We start from the raw sequence: 21,309 nt of genomic DNA, 5'->3' as shown, positions 1-21,309 counted from the left end.
CAGGAATGCATGTATTATGCCAAGACCTTTAAGCCTCCTCTGGTATTTATTTGGCATTCCATAGTCAATTTGCTAATGACAACTGATGTTCTATTTAAAAACTAACCTCAAGAGGGCAGGACCACAAATGTATTTGTGCATTTTCTATGCACACCATAAAAACCTATATTAAATAGATGTAAAAATTTGATACTACAAGGGATGCATATAAAACTATTTTCAGCCAAACCAAAAATTGCTCCCTCTACTGTAACAAAGCAGGTTACCCCACTTTGTTCCACTCAAACCCTGATGTCCTGAGGCCACACACATCTTCATTCGTCTCTTCTCAAAGGAAAGATCCTGCTAAACCCCATCTCACTCCCAACCTCTGACCTGCACTGTTCTTCCATCTGATTACCTGTCACTCTTCCTGTTCAGTATTCCAGAAAAGAGACCCTGCAACTGATTCCACTGTAAGTTAGCAGCGATTTCACTGAAAAGAATGGAATTACATTAGCGTGAAAGCAGAATCAGACCCACTGTTCACTTACCCTGGGACCTCGAGTCAGATGCCATCAGTTAATCACCCCAGTTGCCTCATTATTTAGACATACTGGACCAGATCCTCAGCTGGGTGCAGCTCCATTGAAGGCAATGGAGCTGTGTACATTTACATGAGATAAGGTTTGACCCATGGAACCGAATTTCTAACTACCCCACTGAAAATCTGAAGTGATACCAAGTAACACAATCAGATTTACAGCGTGGTAACTGATCAGAATCGGTCTCACTTTTCTCAGAGACAGGACTTCACGGTAGGTAGGCAGGCAGGCAGAAAAGAAAAAGAAAAAAAGATGAAAGGGTAAGCAACTGGACTGGTTTGGCATGTCTGTTAGTAGCACAAAGTGACATGACCAACTCATGCCGCTATTGTTAAATATCATTCTAATGAGTGTCCTGGGGATCAAAATAGCATTATGAATAATACGGTATTGCAAAGCTGCTGTTTGATCAAAACGTGACTGCCTCATTTCGTTCTGACCCCTGTATTTCATATTTAATGACTATACGTTTGTAATTGAATACCTCTTTGATTGCCTGACAGACTGAATATACAGCAGCTGTCCCTTGGAAAACTCAGGTGAAAAACATGTCAAGCCCCGTGAAGCTGTTGCAGGGAGGAAGATTTTAAATTTATGAACAGATATTTATAGGCACTCAAAGTGCATTGCGCCATGGAGTGAAAATAGCTGGACAACACACACAAAAAGCTGCATTTGAATTATGCAAACCTGTGTGCCCAGAGGCCGAGCAGGAGGCAATTAATGGGCAACTTGCCCTTGTCCCTCGCCACACTTCACAGAGTGCTCACCAGCCGACATGGAGGGAAAATTCTCTCCAAAATAAGTGAGGCCACGTTTTCAGTGTGTGTAAAATGGTGCTTCATTTCAGCAGACAGAATAACTGGAATAATAGAGGCCTCTTGTGGCTTTGCCACAAGCCCTGCGTTAGGGGCAGCATGTTTGCTGTGTTGACTCTGGAGCAGCCTAAAACATAACCGTCTTTCCGGGCCTCCTGCTGCTCCAGGGACAGAGTTTGCTATGCAAGTGCAGGCCCCAGCCCAACGCACGCTCCCTGATGGATGGCCAGGGGTGCTGCTCTGGCCACCCTGCACCACCCACCTGTTTGGGGAGGCGATGTAGCAGCTGTGTGGATCCTGTGTCCCCTCCTGCCCTGCTGCCCATGATGTGCACAGCTGGCACAGTGGCAGACTGATGCCCCACAGTTTGGCCCAAAATAACATAACATCAAAACTACACCTGCTTCCTGCTGGGGGTGGTGTTCTGGTTGTCTTTTCCCTCTGGTTTAAATGTTTTCGTTATATCGCTCCTTAACTGTTCTTTAAGTCCCTGCTTATTTCTGGTGAACCCCTTCTAATCTCTTTCCTTCCGTTTGCAATTCCGCGCTCTCTCTTTGCTTACTTATTTCTCTTCCTGGTATCTGCACTGTGCCCCAATTTGCCCCCTCTCCACCTTTGCTCCCTCTCCCTTAGCGGCAACGTTTCCACAAGCCTGGCAGAGACGTCTCTCCCTGCTGGCCAGTCGACCACAAAGCTCCTGGTCACCTAGCATGAGTTCCCCCTTATTAGGCCACATGGTTTCCTTTGCAGAGCAGTGGCAATTGAGCTAATCCCCTGCTGAATCCAGTGTCGGTCTCTATCACAGAACAGCCCCAATTCTTGAATCAGGGAGCATTCAAGAAAACATGGACAATTTGGAAATTCCTGGATGTTCCATGGTTTGTGGATTGGTTTATCCCTGTCCCTTCTACTGGTGCATTTTCTTCCTCATATTTTGAGTTTCATTCTATTAATTTTCCTCATCATGAGGGTGTTCTATCTTAAGGCCACAATATTGAAAATACTTTGATCCATGTACAATTTTAGCCATGTGAGTAATCCGAATGAAATACTGTGGGAACATAAGGAGCCTTATTTTGATCTTATTTACACAGGTTTAATTATATTGACATCAGCAGAGCTACTTCTGGTTTACACCAGAATCTGGCTCAAGGTGTTGGTCTGATGGAAGATTGGAAGTTATGGATTACAAAGTGCTATCATACATCTCTGTGAAATAGGCTGCATCTGCTTAAAAAGAAATTGAAAACTGTCCAACTTTATGCACTTTCAGTTGGACGCTTTACTGTCTGAGTGTCGTAAAGACAGGCTTTGACACTGAGGAAAAAAAGTCACACCTACAAACACATATTTTTATCTTCCTCTGGTTTTTACATAATATTTTTTTTTTTTTACCTTTTTTGCTGCTGTTGGCATGTGAAAATGGTTTGCTCCCTTAAAAGTGACTCACTCCTCCCACTTGATCCTGTAGGGAAGTTGTGCTCATTGGGACAAAGTCAAAGTCAAGATGCCAGGATGAATTTGCCCAGTGTACTGAATTATGGACATCACAACTGCTTCCACAGCAAGACTGTGATGTCTCAACTAGAGGACTCTGACTTCAGGATTAACCAGAAGGAGAACTTGTGTATTGAGGGGGAAACATCTCATCCAAATACAACTATAAATTAGCAAATGAAGAACATCTGAGGTGGTGTGAGGTTTTCCTTGCTCAAAGTTAACTTTTTCCATGTTTGTTCCAATGTCAAAGCCCTTCAGGGAATTTTAAGTCCCACTGACTAACACCCTATGTTCAAACAATATATCTCCCATAGGGAGGACCATATTTTTCTTAGAGCAAGGCAAACATGGATGAAACTGGGTTTTGGGGGATTTTAACCGCACATAAATAAGCCAAATCCTAAAAGCTTTTTGGAGTCAATGAGATACATGCCATTATAAAGACTTCAGGATTTGGTCCAACAGGTTTTAATATTTAAGTATGGGATCTCACTAGAATTTAGCAGTAACTGTCAAAGTTTCTCCGTTAAAGAACATGCTTAATCTTCCAGACTTGGAATTATATCGTAGTCCCATTGCACCTGCCATCCAAGAAAGATGCTAAATCACTATTGTCTTTGTTCAAGTCACAATATGATTACACATATATGCACTAGAATAATTTAAATTATCTGTGTTTAAATGTATAAAGCCAAGTTATAGCTATTTAATTATTGTTTCCCCTCTACCTGCATATTTGCCTTTATGTGAATCTTAGATAACTCTCAGATGTGATGAGGCATTAGAAGCTGGCCGGGGTTCCATTAATTTCCCTTGTCATGAGGGAATTACATTTTAAATTAGTGTGTATGCAGTTGGGATCTGGATTACATTTTATGTGATTTGTGCATCTAAACATCAATGGTTCAATCCTATAAATCTTACTCGTGTATGTAGTTCTCACTAATGCAAATAGTCACACTGGATTCTCCCATGAATAAGAAATGTTCACAAGATCTAGCCCTGCAGAATGGAGCCTCAAAGTCACTGTGAAGCAAAGGACAACAATATACTTGTTAACAAGTCTTCAGAACCCTGGATGTTCTCAGGGCTTTTCTGTTATTAGCTGCATATTAGATGAGTTTTAGACTAACCTATTAACTCTGATTGATTTTGCAGAGTGGCGTTCTGTACACTTTAAGTTTGGTTTTACGGAACTGATTATATTTCCCAAGAGAATTTCACTCCCTACAGTTTGTTTAATCTAATGTTTGCGTATTTCCTTTAATCTTATGAGGACTATGGGTCTCATTCTCACTGGAGCAGAGTGTATTCATCTTCTCTGTTCCGTCTGATAGATACCAAACGACCTCCCTAAAATATTTATCATCCAATGCTATTATTTATTCATGTAAGTATGTGTTTGTGTATAATATCTGTGTACATTTACATAACCCGCATTAAACCACTTTAAACAAAACTGGCTAGTGAGGTTATCCTGGTTCTCAATAATATTGAAAGCATTTTCCACATGGAGCCTGATCCAAAGTCCACCAAAGTCTATGGGAAGATTCCCTGATGTCACTGAATTTTGAAACAGGCCTTTAAGGAATATGTAACTTCTTACTTCAAAGTAACGCACATACACTACCAGTCTCCTCATTGTCAGTAACAGATGGCCTATGGAAAACCATTTGCTTTCTTTCACAGTGAATCTATAGTAAGTTTCCTGGAACTGGGACACTGCATATAACATGCTAGATATTATTATTAATAAAAAAGGAGAGGAAATAGTTACCAGAGCAAAACTAGAGCTGGACAAAATTTTGTGGGTTTTTTTGAAAAACACTTTCAAAAGAAAATTAACAGTTTCCATTTAATTCAACAAATTTCACTTTCCCTCCTGTTTTTCAATGAAAAAGTTCAAAAAAAATTAATTTCATTGTGAAAAATTGTTTCAAATTTTCAGTTTCCCCAGTCCCACACTTTATTTTATTACTTTTTCCGTCTTTTTTATCCCAATGGAAAAGTGTGAAAAAAGTAAAGCTAAGAAAAGCTCTCTCTCTAGCATAAAAGAAAAAAACCCACAATATTGTAGTGGAAAAAATGTTTTAAAAAATGAGAAGAAGTGGGAAAAACTCATGTTCTCTTTTCTGTTGTCTCTCTTTTTCAACTGGAAAGCTTCAGGGGGAGGGGAGTAAAAGTTTAACAAAGTAACAGTTTCTTTCAGTTTTCAAAACTTAAAAATACTTTTCCAGTAGAAAAAAGTAAATAAGGGAAATTGTTTTCCCCTTCTCCCCAACATCTTTTCCAGTATGTGTGGGGGAAGGGTGAAAACAGTAAAAAAAAAAAATTCAGAGAATTTTCCAACAATTTTGAAAAAAAAAATTCAGATAAGAATATCTTGTTTTTTAAATGTTTCATTGGAATTTCCCCCCATCAAATATTTTTTTCAAAAAAATCCCACTTTTCAATTAAAATAATTTCAACCAGTTAGAATTAATGTCTTTCTCCTCGTGAATTCCTATTAATTTTCCTGCAAATTGTTTAAATTCTCTGCCATACCTCTTCTGACTTTACCATCATCTTTCTAAAGCCTTCCAAATACATTATTATTCCTTTTGTTCAGAAACTTAACTTCCCCTCCACTGACACAGCGTTTTAAGCAGTTTTTGTTTATTTTATTTGACAAGTCGCATTATTCTTAATGAAGTCATTGACATGGCAGCTCCTCTGTGTAAATCTGGTTGCCATAGCAACCTTAACAGATCATCTGGTTTCCCCCAAATCCTTGTGCACGCGGAAAAAGTCACATACAGTATCTTGCCCGTGCTGCATCTTGAGCCACAAACACATTTAAAAAAAAAAACAGACAATTTGTTCAGCCAGATTTGATCAGACTAATGGACCTAAGAGACGTACTTTTATAAATAAAACCACCTCCTTGTTGGATAAAGGCTCAGAGCGGATGGCTTTAACACTGGGCCACGTGAAAGTTGTCATTACAGTTAATGCTACACACTTGTTAATGAACCTTGCTCTATGAAGCACTATGAGTTTATCAATAGTGGCTTCACACAGCTAGCTCTAATCCCAAGGGAGTCCGTTTACAAATGTAGCCATCATGAATGTCTTCATCGGTTTCACTCTGGTGCCCACTGGCATTGAAAGGAAAGCCATATAGATCCCTAGAGTTTAAGGCCAGATGGGACCATTAGATCATCTAGCCTGACTTGTGGTATATCACAGGCCATTCATTTCACCCAGGTTTCAGAGTAACAGCCGTGTTAGTCTGTATTCGCAAAAAGAAAAGGAGTATTTGCGGCACCTTAGAGACTAACCAATTTATTTGAGCATAAGCTTTCGTGAGCTACAGCTCACTTCATCGGATGTATCATTTCACCCAGTTATTCCTGCATTGAACCCAATCACTTGTTTTTGACTAAAACACAACTTGTGTTTGGCTGAAGCATATCAGTAGTCCTCCATGAGTCCTCCTGTCCTGTGTAAACCTGAGATGCTTGTGTTCATATGCTGATTTTAATCTCCTGGGTATTAGACTTGCTCGTTTTGGCCAAAGCATGCCTCATTTGGTGGCACTGGGGCAAAGAAGCTTCTCTGAAGATGCAAGAATCATAGAACCTCAAGGTTGAAGGGACCTTAGGAGGTCATCTCGTCCCACCCCCTGCTCAAAGCAGGACCAATCCCCAATTTTTGCTGCAGATCCCTAAATGGCCCCCTCAAGGACTGAACTCACAACCCTGGGTTTAGCAGGCTAATGCTCAAACCACTGAGTTATCCCTCTGCCAAACAACTGCCCAGGGAGCACCTGGATTTGAACCAGGGACCTCTTGATCTGCCGTCAAATGCTCTACCACTGAGCTATACTCCCTGTGACGAGACCCAGTGCAGCAACAGTTGAAAGTACAGGATTCTACTACTCCTGATATGTACATTGTTTTAAAGATACTGTAAAAGGTAAAGGCAAAAATCCCCCGAACATAGGGTACAGCTACACTTAAAATGCTCCACTGGCATAGCTGCATTACTGCAGTGCTTCAGCGTGGACACTCACTACAGCAACAGGAGGGGGTTTTCTCACCTCTGTAGTTAATTCACCTCTCCAAGAGGCAATAGCTAGCTCAATGGAAGAATTCTTCCATCGACCTAGTACTATCAACACGGGACTAAGGTAGGCATAGCTACATCTTTCAGGGGTATAGATTTGTCACACCCCTGTAGCTATGCCAATGTAAGTTTTCAGAGTAGACCAGCCCTTAGGGAGACTAAAGCACCGCTTGATGGTGCGAGTCCTTGCATGGTGCATTGCAACCCTGGTACCAAGTTACTCTCTCCTACCTCTTAGTGGGTTGAAAAATATGCTGAATATCCAAGGGCAGAATGGAACCACTGTTACTTAAGGAATAGATTCAATATGACTTTTGTAATATGCATCCATCTTTCTTCTAAGTATAAGTGTCTATATCTCAACCCACACCCTTTAATGGACAGCATCTACTGTACCTAAAAATCTGTCTCCAAATTTGGGGTCCTGAAAGAGCATGACTGGGCAAATTATTATTACTATTATTATTTATTTGTATTAACATAGTGCCCAGGAGCGCTAGTTGTGGACCAAGACCCCCTTGTGTTAGGGACACAGAACAAAAAGACAGTCCATGCCCCAAAAAGTTTACAATCTTTTATGCGTGTAAGGCAAGAAAAAGTAAATGGATGCAGACAAGGAAACAATGAGATGATATCAGGTCAGCATGGTAGACAGTGGACTCAGCACACCTGCAGTCAAAGCACTGTTAAGTTTTTTGATGCATTTTATAGGAGAACTTTGTAGGAGGATACTGAGTAGCTTTGTGGCGGTCTATGGGGAGCATCTTCTAAGGATGGAAGGCAGCCCTGGAAAAAGTATGAAGATGATCGTTTGAAGAAAAAAAAAAAGAGGGCGATGGGAGCTGGCGCCATCAGTCAGCTGGAGGCGGGAGTCAACATCTCGATAGTGAGTGAGAGATGATAGGTCGGGTGGGGATAGGCCATAAAGGACCCTGAAAGTGAAGACAAAGAGCTTGTGTTTGATGCAATAGAGAAGGGGGAGACAGTGCAGACATGCAAAGATAGGGGTGACACGGTCAAACTGATGGGCTAAAAAAAATTATTTAATTAGTGCATATACAATTTTGATGCTCATTCCATTAGCCTGTAGCCACAGCAGACCGAATGCACCTAGATCTCATGAGCTTAGATCATTCTTGAATGTTGATTATGCTCTTCCTGTTTGATCTACATGGTGAGTGGGATTTGATCCACGTATTGGGTGTGATTCAAGCGCGTAAAGTGACCATGAACCACCGCTGCTCTGTGATCTGCACAGGCTACCTGTGTATTTCGGAATGGAATTCAAAGTATTATTTCTTAACCTATGCCAAGATCACTCACTATAGTATCTCTGAAACATTTAGTGTTTGGGTAATTGTTGGTGTAGTATGAAGTTGGAGGTATTTAATTTATTTATTTTTCTGTAATTAGGGTGGTATTATTGGGCAGGTGTTATTAGTAATTGTCATTAATGATATTTTACCTATTGAGAAGTTAAAGTTATCATTAGTGAGCTCAAAGTGCTGGATGGGATCTTTTTCAATATTATAAATGACAATAAATAAATTAGATCAATAAAATATAGCCCTCAAGATCTGACATGAATCTGCCAAAAATGAGAAAATTCAAATGTAAGAATGACATTATGGCTGAGGTTAGAAATGTAATCAATCAGAAATTACTTCTTGGGGTTCTTTACATATTTTTCATCTAGTGCCTCCCTACCATATTTGTGTAAATTACAAGTTAGAGCATTTTTTTTAGCAACTGTCACAACTCTGACCGCAACCTATATGAGAAATCAAGTTTAATTATTTCTGCTTCACATATTATCGACAATTAAAATTTGAGAAGCAGATTTCACCTGGCAGTTGTGTTGATGATGCACAATGTAAAGTTGAACATAACTTGCTCTGTATTATTAAATACTTGTTGTCAATGGAGTAGGAAGTTATGTCTCAAAAGGCAGATAAGGAGCAGTTCTTCTTAGTAATAAGGTGCTGTGAATATTTTTAGTAATTTTCCGTATAACTACAGTTAGACTTGCACTAGCGTGAAGAAAAGGTAAAATGATACATGTGGTGAGGACAGTTGTAACTAGGGCTGGTGCAAAATTTCACATCAAAACCATTGTTGAGGTAAAATTGAGTTTTAGATTAAACAAAACTTTTTTTGTGAAAAGTGTCTGCTTTCCATGGAAAATGTTATTTTCATTGAAAAACTGAGTACCTGGAGACCAGAAAAATTTCAGGTTTTGAATGGAAAGCAAAATATTTCAGTTAAAAAACAAAATATTTTGATTCTGAAATGCCACTGCAGTGCATCATGGGAGTTGTAGTTTGGGTACTTCGTGTCCTTATTTTTCTACTGGCAGGGCTCACGAGCCGGACTTCATCTTCTGTGATGATGATGCGCCATGGCCCTGGGACTGCCATGAAATAAAGCAAAAGTACATTTAGTCCATTTAAACAACATTAATGGTCAGACTTAAAAAAACCAAAGCTGGACTCCCTGGCCTGATGTACCATCTCTCTGCACTCAGATGGAAGATCATGGTACATCAGCCAGGGAGCCCAGCCTTTACACAAAAATAGGAGCATGTGATCCTGCACTAAAGCTCCCTGAAGTAGGGCGGCATTTCAGAGTTGAAATATTTTTATTTTAGACTAAAATATTTTGGATTTGCATTTTTTGCTAATAACATAAAAAAAATTGTTGTTCTTGTTGAAATTTTCCATGGGAGGCTGGGGGGCACAACACACTTTTTGACCATCTGTAGGTATAACAGTTGTCATTCGGACAATTCTTGGCTTTAGTCTGTTAGGTCTGACCATTAATGCTATTTAAATGGACCAAATGTACTTTTGCTTCATTTCATGATTTAAAATTAATTTTGAGTTTTTCAGACCTCTCCTGCATTTATATTATTTAATATGTGCAAATTATACTTGTGAAATGAAAGGAACAACCCCAACCTCCACATAGTGAATTAATGCGTGTTAATTGCAACAAAACTGTGCTAATGCAAATATTAGGAACGCATATTCAGATAATAAACATGGTGTGATGCTACATTTAAAAAAGATTTTTCATTTACAAACTCACCTGTTCGTGTGGATGGCTCATAATTGAAACCATGCAGATGTGCTTGAATCCCACCCCACCCACTTCAGATTCTGAGTGTTCTCAACCTGCTGTCTAGGCTAGGCATGGATGATGCTAGTGAGACCCATGTAGTACTTGCTTTCCCAAACAAAACAGGGCTTCATCCAAATCCCACTGAAGTTAATGATAGGACTCACACTGACTTCCTCAGTAAGTTCCGGATCAGGCCCATATTGGACAACACCTTGCTGGCATCAGCCGCTGCATACTACAAGGGAACTACAGGCCAGTCAGCCTCACCTCAGTCCCTGGAAAAATCATGGAGCAGGTCCTAAAGGAATCAATTCTGAAGTACTTAGACGAGAGGAAAGTGATCAGGAACAATCAGCATGGATACACCAAGGGCAAGTCATGCCTGACTAACCTAATTGCCTTCTATGATGAGATAACTGGCTGTGTGGATGAGGGGAAAGCAGTGGACGTGTTATTCCTTGACTTTAGCAAAGCTTTTGACATCGTCTCCCACAGTATTCTTGCCAGCAAGTTAAAGAAGTATGGGCTGGATGAATGGATTATAAGGTGGATAGAAAGTTGGCTAGATCGTCGGGCTCAACGGGTAGTGATCAATGGCTCCATGTCTAGTTGGCAGCCGGTATCAAGCGGAGTGCCCCCAGGGTCGGTCCTGGGGCCGGTTTTGTTCAATATCTTCATAAATGATCTGGAGGATGGTGTAGATTGCACTCTCAGCAAATTTGCGGATGATACTAAACTGGGAGGACTGGTAGATACGCTGGAGGGGAGGGATAGGATACAGAAGGACCTAGACAAATTGGAGGATTGGGCCAAAAGAAATCTGATGAGGTTCAATAAGGATAAGTGCAGGGTCCTGCACTTAGGACGGAAGAATCCAATGCACCGCTACAGACTAGGGGCCGAATGGCTAGGCAGCAGTTCTGCGGAAAAGGACCTAGGGGTGACAGTGGATGAGAAGCTGGATATGAGTCAGCAGTGTGCCCTTGTTGCCAAGAAGGCCAATGGCATTTTGGGATGTATAAGTAGGGGCATAGCGAGCAGATCGAGGGACGTGATCGTTCCCCTCTATTCGACATTGGTGAGGCCTCATCTGGAGTACTGTGTCCAGTTTTGGGCCCCACACTACAAGAAGGATGTGGATAAATTGGAGAGAGTCCAGCGAAGGGCAACAAAAATGATTAGGGGTCTAGAACACATGACTTATGAGGAGAGGCTGAGGGAGCTGGGATTGTTTAGCCTGCAGAAGAGAAGAATGAGGGGGGATTTGATAGCTGCTTTCAACTACCTGAAAGGGGGTTCCAAAGAGGATGGCTCTAGACTGTTCTCAATGGTAGCAGATGACAGAACGAGGAGTAATGGTCTCAAGTTGCAGTGGGGGAGGTTTAGACTGGATATTAGGAAAAACTTTTTCACTATGAGGGTGGTGAAACACTGGAATGCGTTACCTAGGGAGGTGGTAGAATCTCCTTCCTTAGAGGTTTTTAAGGTCAGGCTTGACAAAGCCCTGGCTGGGATGATTTAGTTGGGGATCGGTCCTGCTTTGAGCAGGGGGTTGGACTAAATGACCTCCTGAGGTCCCTTCCAACCCTGATATTCTTTGATTCTATACTCCTCTAATAGCAGCCTCAGATCTAATGAGGCGCCTCACCTATTAAGCTGATTCCCAATGAGTGGTCAGACTCCTTCATTCAGGACACCGATATACTTCTTACATCTCCTAGTCTATCACAACCACCTTGATTTTATTGAAAGTGAACCTAGAACAGCTCCTTCAGCACCCTTCTCCAGTCTCACATAGATATGGAGTCATTCGTTCTGCCACACTAGCAGGATCAGACAAAACAGAGTTGAGTGCCCACAGCATACTGGATGCACTTCAGCCCATGCCTTCTTACTTCCCCTCCAGATGCTACATACATATGTTGTGAGAGAAGACAGAACCCTGCTATACACCATATGCAAGATCACTTGGCTTAGAAGAGTCGCCTCAAACCACCCTCTGGAATCATCCATATAAAAATCAGCAGAGTCACAGTCACACAGCTCCATTTGTTCCAGTTAGAGACCACTGATAAGTCAACATCTCATGCTCAAGGGTACCCAAAATAGCTTATAAATCCAGAAGAATCAATTGTGGACATGTTTTCTTCATCCATGGCTCAAGGACATTATCTACCAATGCTACCAATGTGGTTCCTGTCCCATTCCCAGGTCTGTAACGAGATTGTCACTCTAAGGATTCTAGTTACCTGAGCTGGCTACTCTGATACAACCTTCTCCACATCTCCCTCCCCTCACAAATGGAAGAGTTTGCTAAGACTGATAATTGGCAAGATCATCAGCTTCAAGAGAGCAGAGGCCTCACCAGTGCCTCAATAAGAATCCCTAGCACTCTGCTCTCACAAAGGGAGGGAGTGACAATCACCACAAAAAATGGGCAAATGTCTCTGTGGGCTTTAGCCAGTCAAGGGGGGACTGAATTCCTAATCACAGGTTGTGACTCAAAGTTTCCCAAACTCCTCCAGAACTTCTGTGAGTGAGCGCAGACAAAACTCAGGCAGCAAAGACCATGCACTAATCCCCCTCAAGACAGACATAGCTAAATTTGAACCTGGGCAAATTCATCCACAAAATAATGCTTGTTTCCTCACAGTGAGGAAAAACCTGATTCTGTAACGAGTCATATTGCAAAATCAACAGAACTAAAACTGTCTGAAGTGATATTGCCCTCAATGCATGCCAGTAACCTCCACTGGCATCAACAGACGTTGGACTTATAGATCAAGGGCAGTAAATGCTCTTAAATGTTATTTAAATAGAGTTTTAATATTTGGTAAACCAAGACAGAACCCTGGTCCCCTTGAAGTGATGGCAAAACTCAAGTTAGAAGAAAAAGGCCTCCACCAAGTACCTGGATTTGAATACCACTTGAATTTTGGGGAAGTTTGGATCAGCATGTGGATCTGAAATTTGCACTGCAGATCCATCTCCACAATAAATCAACAGGGCCAGATTCTCAGCAGGTGTAAGTCAAAATAGCTCTATCAGAGCTACACCAATTTACACAAGCTGAGTATCAGTCTTCAGTGCACATTTTAAATGGGCTATATAAAATTAAATGGTGTTTGGACTTTGGCAAATCTCCCAATGGCTTCAAAACATCAGTAGGAGCTTCCTGTGCATAAGGACTACCTGCCCAGACCCATAGGTGCCGACTTCTGCTCCTACTGGTGGGTGCTCAACCCACCTCTGCCCCCAGCCACGCCCCCACTCCACCCCTTCCATGAGGCTCCGTCCCTGCCCTGCCCGTCCCATCCCTGCCCCGCCCTAACTCTGCCCCTTCCTGTCCCTATTCCAACTCCTTTCCCAAATCCCCCCCCGGCCCCAACTCTTCCCCGCCTCCTCCCCTGGGCATTCCATGTTCCTGCTCCTCCCACTCCCTCCCAGAATTCCGCCAAACACTGTTTGGTGGTGGCCGGGCAGGAAGTGCTGGGATGGGAGGTAGGCGAAGGAGCAGGGAGGCGGCGCACTCGGGGGTGGAGCGGAGTTTGGCTGCCAGTGGGTGGAGAGGGCACATCCATCACATTAGAAAGGTAAGACTACTGCTATTAAAATGTGAGTTGTGTGCTTTTATTTGTAGAACAAAAAAACTTTAATTATTATTAAGATTTTTTATATAGCGCTCTTATCCAAAGCGCTTTACAATAGTTAGCTAATGGTACAAACATTTGGAAAGATCATTAAGTGGTCCACCGAGACCCTCAGCACTTTTCAAGTGGTCTGCGAAAAAAAGTTTGAGAACCACTGAACTTGACCAAATTAAGACCACTTAAATTCTGAATTAGAGTATCTACACCAAGTTTTAATGCAGTTTAGCTAATCTATTTAAATTCATACCTTTAGTTAATTTGGATTAATTTTCCATGAGTGTCCACATGAGACAAGCAGTTTTAGCCATGTTGTTCCCATGATATTAGAGACACAAGGTGGGTGAGGTAATGTCTTTTATTTGGACCAATTTACGTTGGAGAGCTTTCAAGCTACAAAAAGAGATCTGGGTGGCTCGAAAGCTTGTCTCTCTCACCAGCTGAAGTTAGTCTAATAAAAGATATTACCTCACTCATCTTATCTCCCACAAGACAAGTGCTTAGTCCATCGTAGGTTTATTTCATATTTGCTTTCTAACTGTGTAGTACGTTTTAATTTGTCCCACTGTGAACAACCACCATGTATGCTGATGTTCCATAGCTTAATTTCCAGTATGTATTTGAGCCCAAAGAGATTTTCTGTAATCATTTTAATAGGATTTACTTTTAATATCATCTGGAGTGCTAGAAATAAGCACACTGCAGTACTCTACATGCACACAAAAAAATCTCATAATTCAACTGCTGGAGTTTCCATAAAAACTCATTCTAGGCAGTATGGGCCAAATCTTGAAGTCCTTACCCAGGCCCAGTTATGACTTCAGTCAGGACTTGACCCCATTTTTACCTAAAATGTTATATTTACCTCATTATCTCTCAAGAACAATGTGTACAGATGTGCAAGAACTGGATTTTTCATTTCACTGGAAAATCCTCCATTTCAAAAAAATTTCCATTCCAAAATAGAACGAACAAACAAAATATTTTGAAAGTTTTCTGTGAAACAAAATTTCAAAAATAATTCACTTCAGGTCAATCAACATGTTTCATTTCAGGTAAAATAAAATATTTTGTTCCAATAAAATCAAAACATTTTGTTCTGACTTTGACTATTATGTAAAATAAAATTTACAAATTGAAATGACAAGTCATTTTGAAATGGAAAAGTGAAACATTGCCTCCTCAAAAGGTTGAAACAGAATTGAAACACTTTTTTTTTAAATCAATTTTTCTTTCAAGGGGAAATTTTGTCAGAATCAACACATTTCTGCCAGGTTAATGTCTTAAGAGCCAGGCTGTTGTGATCTTATACACATTGAATTTAACTATATTGAAGTCAAGGGGACTATTCGTGTAAGTGTTCACTCACATAAGTAATGGTACCCCAACCTAGCACTAATAAATGATTATGAATCCCGATGAAGTAAACAAACACGTAATATTTTGACATTTAATTATAAGAAGACTGTCAATTTGTGTTCAAGGTGATGATAAGCACAGAGCATTTAGCTGGTGTCAGGAAAAGCTTTTTGAAGTCATCTAGTCATCATGGACGTCCCACATTTTATTTTATTTTTTTGTGTCACTGTGTTAATTGACTAATTCTCAATAACAGCTAGAGAAAACCATATGTGGGTCCCTCAGAAGCAAGCCATTTCCCCAGCTCAGCCTGTTTTGCACCTATTTTATTTAAAGCAGAATTTAAAAGTAGTGACTGTGGTCAGAGGGACCATGATAAGGGACGTGGAAAACATGATACAAACAGAAGTAAAAGATCACTCACTGGAACTCATCTCTGTGAAATCTACCCATCCATCTAGGTACTTACATGGCCCTTAATACAGCAAAAAGAAAAGGAGTACTTGTGGCACCTTAGAGACTAACAAATTTATTTGAGCATAAGCTACAGCTCACTTCATTGGATGCATTCAGTGAATACAGACTAACACGGCTGCTACTCTAAAACCTTAATACAGTAGTATCTTAGTATTTTCCTCTGTTATGATCAGGATTACTAATAGTAATAAGACACTCAGTCTTTCTTGCTTATTTCTGGAGGGTAAAACCTTAAATAACCTTCAGGATTGTACATGGAAAAAATGAATATTGAGTGTGGTTTTAAACATGCCGGTCATTCTTTGGAAAGGAATTCCATCACTGAGGTTCAGCTTCTATCAAAGTTCCATCTCCAGTACTCATTAATCTTCCCTTATTGGCTGCAGTGAATAAAATGTAGCCTTGGTCATGGAGTAAGAGGTGAACTCTCAGGGTATTTGGCCCAATTCCATGAAAGGCTTTGAATGTCAGGGCAGAGACCTTGTATTCACTGGGGAGTCTGTGCAGAGAAAGAAACGCTCAGATGACATGCTCATGGCAACCAGTGTTGCTAAGCAAGGATTTGCTGAGTTTTGTATCATGTGTAACTTTTTCAGGGGGCATTAATTCACACTAATCAAGCCCAGTGGTCATGAATCCATGGATCACTGTGACCAGGTCTGAACGTGATGGAATGGGGCAGTCTTCTGGGGGACAGAAAGACATTAGTGGTTTTTGTACCCAGGGTCATTTGAGTCACAACACTAAATCCAACAAGATTCCAAGACTGTAACTTGATGCAACAATTTGTACGCCACACATGCAATAGCAGTGGACAATCCTTTTAAGCACTTCCCTTTTTCTACCAACATCACCTCCATCTTGCCTGGGTTTATCTTCAGGCAACTCCTCTTCCTGCAGAAAACAACCTGAGCTATGTATTGTGACAGCTGGGAGATGGCATTCTTTACATCTGACAAAGCTGATACTCGGTGTAGTAGGTGCTGTCTGCAGACTGCTGGACAAGAGGAGATCACTCAAGTGAATAATGTTTACCTCTATGCATAGGTCTGGCCTGAGCAATGAATGAAAGGGATCCATGATGCTGGCGGCTAACAAGCGAGTCTGTAAACTGTTTTTGACTTGCTGGGCAGTAACTGGTGAGGTCATCATCTTGGAGAGACAGTTTCTTCAGTACTGGCAGGATTACTGCATGCATTAAAGTGGGCCTCAAGACTGCTCACTCAAGGAGATGTTCTCAATCTCTGCTAGCTGTGGTCCCAGACATTCTCTGGCCTCTCACTGGCCAGGAAGGGAAGGAATCATTTCCACTGAAGGAACTGCCAGCAATTTTGCAAGACAATGAGACATCCCTAGCGTAGATGCACCCGCACCTCTCAGCCAGATATTAATAAGCACATCAATTAGCATGATGAGACTTTTGTGACGCAGCCTTCTGTAAACATGGGTTAAATAGCAGCAATAATGCACTGTAAAATAATTAGTCTGGTGATATTGTGCACGAAAAAGAATCTGAAAACACCTTAAAAGGAACTCTCTAAATCTTTATGTAAAAAAAAGAACTCAAAAAAGCAACATTACCCAGCACTTTATTTTCAAAATAATCTGTAACAGAACCTAAATGTATGGTTAGCACATCTAAATGAAAGAAAACTAAAAAGACTCTATATTAGAGGCAATACAATTTATTTAGAGGAAAGTGATGAGCAAAGTTCTAGAAATGTACATCATATAAAGCTGTCAATATAAAATCAAGGAAAGTTCCCAAAAAAGGATACAGTTTTGAAAAGCTGAGTGAAATACTGTTCAACAATCCCTTTATCTGACATTAGGAGAGAAGGAAAAGAATGAAGAATTAATACAGGCTGGAGTTTCATTTGCAATGTCTTAGATAATCATTTTGTCAGCTGTGGGCAAAAGAATGTCGGGTTTTAGAATTCCATTGCCTCTATTACGTATCGAGTGCATGTGGCCCATTTGAAACCCGTAGAGGAACGCTGCAATTGATTTTCTGAAAAAGAAAACCTGTATAACTCTGAATTCTTTCATATAATCTACATTACTGAAGGTGTTAAATTAACATAATTCTGACTGCAAACCACTTTCATTACCTCTGGCAACTCAGACACATACTTCTCTGAGATGAGTATTGCTTTGATCACTGGTGGAGGGGTGAGGGCAGAATTAAAAAGGAACACCAAAACATGAAAACACATCCATGTGGTTACGTTGGTTGGCACAATTATTAGATTGTTTTTGACTCTTATAAAACAAATTAAAATTTGGGATGGTCCCAAAGCAAATCTCCCGGTTGAAACGCCCACAAGCCTTTGTTGGAATTTGAACTCCAAACCTGTGTCCAAATTTCACATCTCAGTCTGTAAACTCATTATAGGCAGACCCAAAACACTGCCCTACTGAACCCCAGATCATTTTAGGGTGTTTGAAATGTGGGTCTGAATTTTATGGCCCATCCTTAATCTAAATAGAAAAACAGCAAACAAAAAAATGTTCCACAGAACACTTACATAGGAAAGTTCATTAAAAATGCACCAAAAAGCAATTAATGTTCTCTCATTCTTTTAAAAGATTAATACAGCTTTTAGTGAGTGCGGCTGAACTGGAATTGTCAGAGCAGATGGAACTTTATGGTTTTCTACACAAATTCCAGCGATAAGTCTGAAGTGGCACCAAAACTGGACTAATTCCCCGTCTTCTATTTATTTTAGGGGTTTCGGTAACTGCCTACTACAGGGTTTCTTGCCTTGGGTGTTGGCCACTGCCATTGACATGACAGTAGACTAGATAAACCACTGTTCTGATCCAGTCTGGCAATTCCCAGGTCCTACAGGGCTCATCACCGTAGCTAAATACTTCCCTGGCACCTGATGCACATCTTCAGGCACTCTTAGCAGACTTCATACATTTTCCACTATTCTTCCCCACCTGGATAAAGAGGCTCTGTTTGGGGAATCATTTTTTAAAACTGTCATCCTTAGAGCTATTTGCAGTGTAGTTTTACCTGTGCTGGTCCCAGGATACTGCAGAGACCAGGTGGGTAAGGTAGTATCTTTTACTGGACCAATTTCTGTTGGTGAAAGAGACAAGCTTTCAAGCGACAGAGCTCGAAGAAGCAGCTCTATGTAGCTTGCAAGCTTGTCTCTTTCATCAACAGAAGTTGGTCTAGTAAAAGATATTTCCTCACCCACCCTGTCTCTTTCATTAGAGCTGGGCAACTAACCAATTTTTCAGTTCACAGGCAGTTTCAAAACCTTTGGTTCAGGCGGGACTGAAACCATTAGTGGCAATTCATAGTCATTCATAATGAACATAATAACAATGAATAGTCATTGGGGCAGAGAACAAGAGTAAGAATGACCCTATAGCCTGATGGTTAGGGGCCCTCAACAGGGAGGTGGCAGACTCAAGGTCAAATCCCTCCACTAATGACTACTTAATTACTTATAGAAAGTGGAACAGCTTCAACAGGAATGACTGAGAGCCCCCCATATCAGAATATTCAAGAACCTAGTGGCTAGAGCATGCTCCTGAGAGACAGGAGACCCAAGTTCAAATCCCTTTTCCACATCAGGTAGCAGGAGGAACCAAAAGGTTGTCTCCCACATCCCAGGTCAGTGCTCTAACCACTGAATCAAAGGTTAAAAGGGGAAGGCTACCACCTCCTCCTCACTGTTTCTCTGGAAAAAACTATTCAGCGAATTTGTGTAAAATTTGTAAACAGTTTCAAGTTGACTAACTAAAGTATTCATCTGAAAAACTTCCCCCAGCTCTAGTCATCATGCTGGTCAGGGTGGAAATGCTTTGTCAAAAAGGAGAAGATTCTGTAACGTCTCCTGAATGTTTTCAGATGCCGGATTAGTCTGCTCTCCTGCAAAAGTTCTTTCCACAGTTGAATCCCCTCCACTGAGTATGATTTATCTCCAGCTCTGAAATACTTTGTCCCGGGCTCTGCAAACTGGATTGCCCCACAGAAATGCAGCTGTCTCAGTGAGACATGGACAGAGATACATTTGCTGATGTAGTTGTCTGACCAATTGACAGCTCTGAAGTTCAGGACCAAGGCTTTGAAACTTGATTTTCAGTGGTACTCATTTAAGTACTTTGGAAAATTTTGCCCAATTTCCCTGAACATAAGGTATGGCGATCCCTTTATATTTATGACAAATGTAAGGGTGAACACCTTTAAAATCCCTCCTGGCCAGAGGAAAAACCCTTTCACCTGTAAAGGGTTAAGAAGCTAGGATAACCTTGCTGGCACCTGACCACAATGACCAATGAGGAGACAAGATACTTTCAAAGCTGGAGGGGGGTGAAACAAAGGGTCTGGGTCTGTCTGTGTGATACTTTTGCCAGGGACAAAACAGGAATGGAGTCTTAGAACTTAGTAAGTAATCTAGCTAAATATGCGTTAGATTCTGTTTGTTTAAATGGCTGAGAAAATAAGCTGTGCTGAATGGAATGGATATTCCTGTTTTTGTGTCTTTTTGTAACTTAAGGTTTTGCCTAGAGGGATTCTCTATGTTTTGAATCTAATTACCCTATACGGTATTTACCATCCTGATTTTACAGAGGTGATTCTTTCTACTTTTTCTTCTATTAAAATTCTTCTTTTAAGAAACTGAATGCTTTTTCATTGTTCTTAAGATCCAAGGGTTTTGGTCTGTGGTCACCTATGCAAATTGGTGAGGATTTTTATCAAGCCTTCCCCAGAAAAGAGGAGGTAAGATTTGGGAGGATTTTGGGGGGAAAGACGTTTCCAAACTGGCTCTTTCCTAATAATAATAATACTGATTTTAGACGTTTGGTGGTGGCAGCGAAAGTCCAAGGGCAAAGGGTTAAATAGTTTGTACCCTGGGGAAGTTTTAACCTAAGCTGGTGAAAGTAAGCTTAGGAGGTTTCATGCAGGTCCCCACATCTGTACCCTAGCGTTCAGAGTGGGGAAGGAACCTTGACAACATTCAATCCAAAATAAGTATCAATGGCTTATTATGACAAATTGCTCAAATCTACTGAAGCACGAGGTTCTAATATGTGATAACAGTATTGCTTTAATATTTGAAACAATGTAGGAAACTCCTGCGTATTTTATAGGCGGGTTCAAAAAAGAAAACATACTAGATTGACAGATACTATAGCACATGTACAATTAGAGCTAGTTGAGAAATAAAAGCTTGTTTACACAAAATTAAAAGTTTCAGAGTTGTTTAGATATTTTCTAAATGGACCCATTTCTGTTTTTTTCAAAATGTTTCATGATTTCCCCCCTATTTTTAAAAGCCCAGTATTGAAAAAGGCTATCCATTTTTGTAAATGTTGATAACTTATCAATTTGTCATGTTTTTGATAAAAATGTTGAAAAAAATATTCAAAAGTAGCACAATATTTTTCATCAAAAATGACAACTTTTTACATCAACAATTTATTTTACAAAAAAAATATTTAAAAACTGGCCACTTTTGGACAAAACAACTTTCAGTTCAATAAAATTTCAACAAGCAAGAGATAGATTTCGATGTTGCTGCTGCTTCTTGAGACAGTCATGCAGGACATCATGGCTGAAAACATACTGAAAACAACAGTAACTAATCCATATAAAGCATTACAAAGAGATCAGATACAGTCAACGTAAATGTTAAAGGTAGGGAATATCTCTCACTACACGTTGGCACAGTGCCT

General features: G+C 40.6%; 1 protein-coding gene and 1 non-coding gene across 2 annotated transcripts in view; both read right to left on the bottom strand.

Annotated features, from left to right (window-relative positions):
• KCNH5 (potassium voltage-gated channel subfamily H member 5) overlaps positions 1 to 21,309 on the bottom strand; it is a 233,697-nt gene that overhangs the window by 100,308 nt on the left and 112,080 nt on the right. The window lies entirely within an intron of this gene.
• On the bottom strand, positions 6,702 to 6,773 carry TRNAC-GCA (transfer RNA cysteine (anticodon GCA)). The gene has a single exon. It is a non-coding gene; the product is annotated as a tRNA-Cys (tRNA).

The sequence above is a fragment of the Eretmochelys imbricata genome, chromosome 6 (assembly GCF_965152235.1).
Source record: "Eretmochelys imbricata isolate rEreImb1 chromosome 6, rEreImb1.hap1, whole genome shotgun sequence".
Lineage (NCBI taxonomy): Eukaryota > Metazoa > Chordata > Testudines > Cheloniidae > Eretmochelys > Eretmochelys imbricata.
The sequence above is the reverse complement of the archived record's forward strand: the minus strand, read 5'-3'. Positions and strand labels throughout refer to the sequence as shown.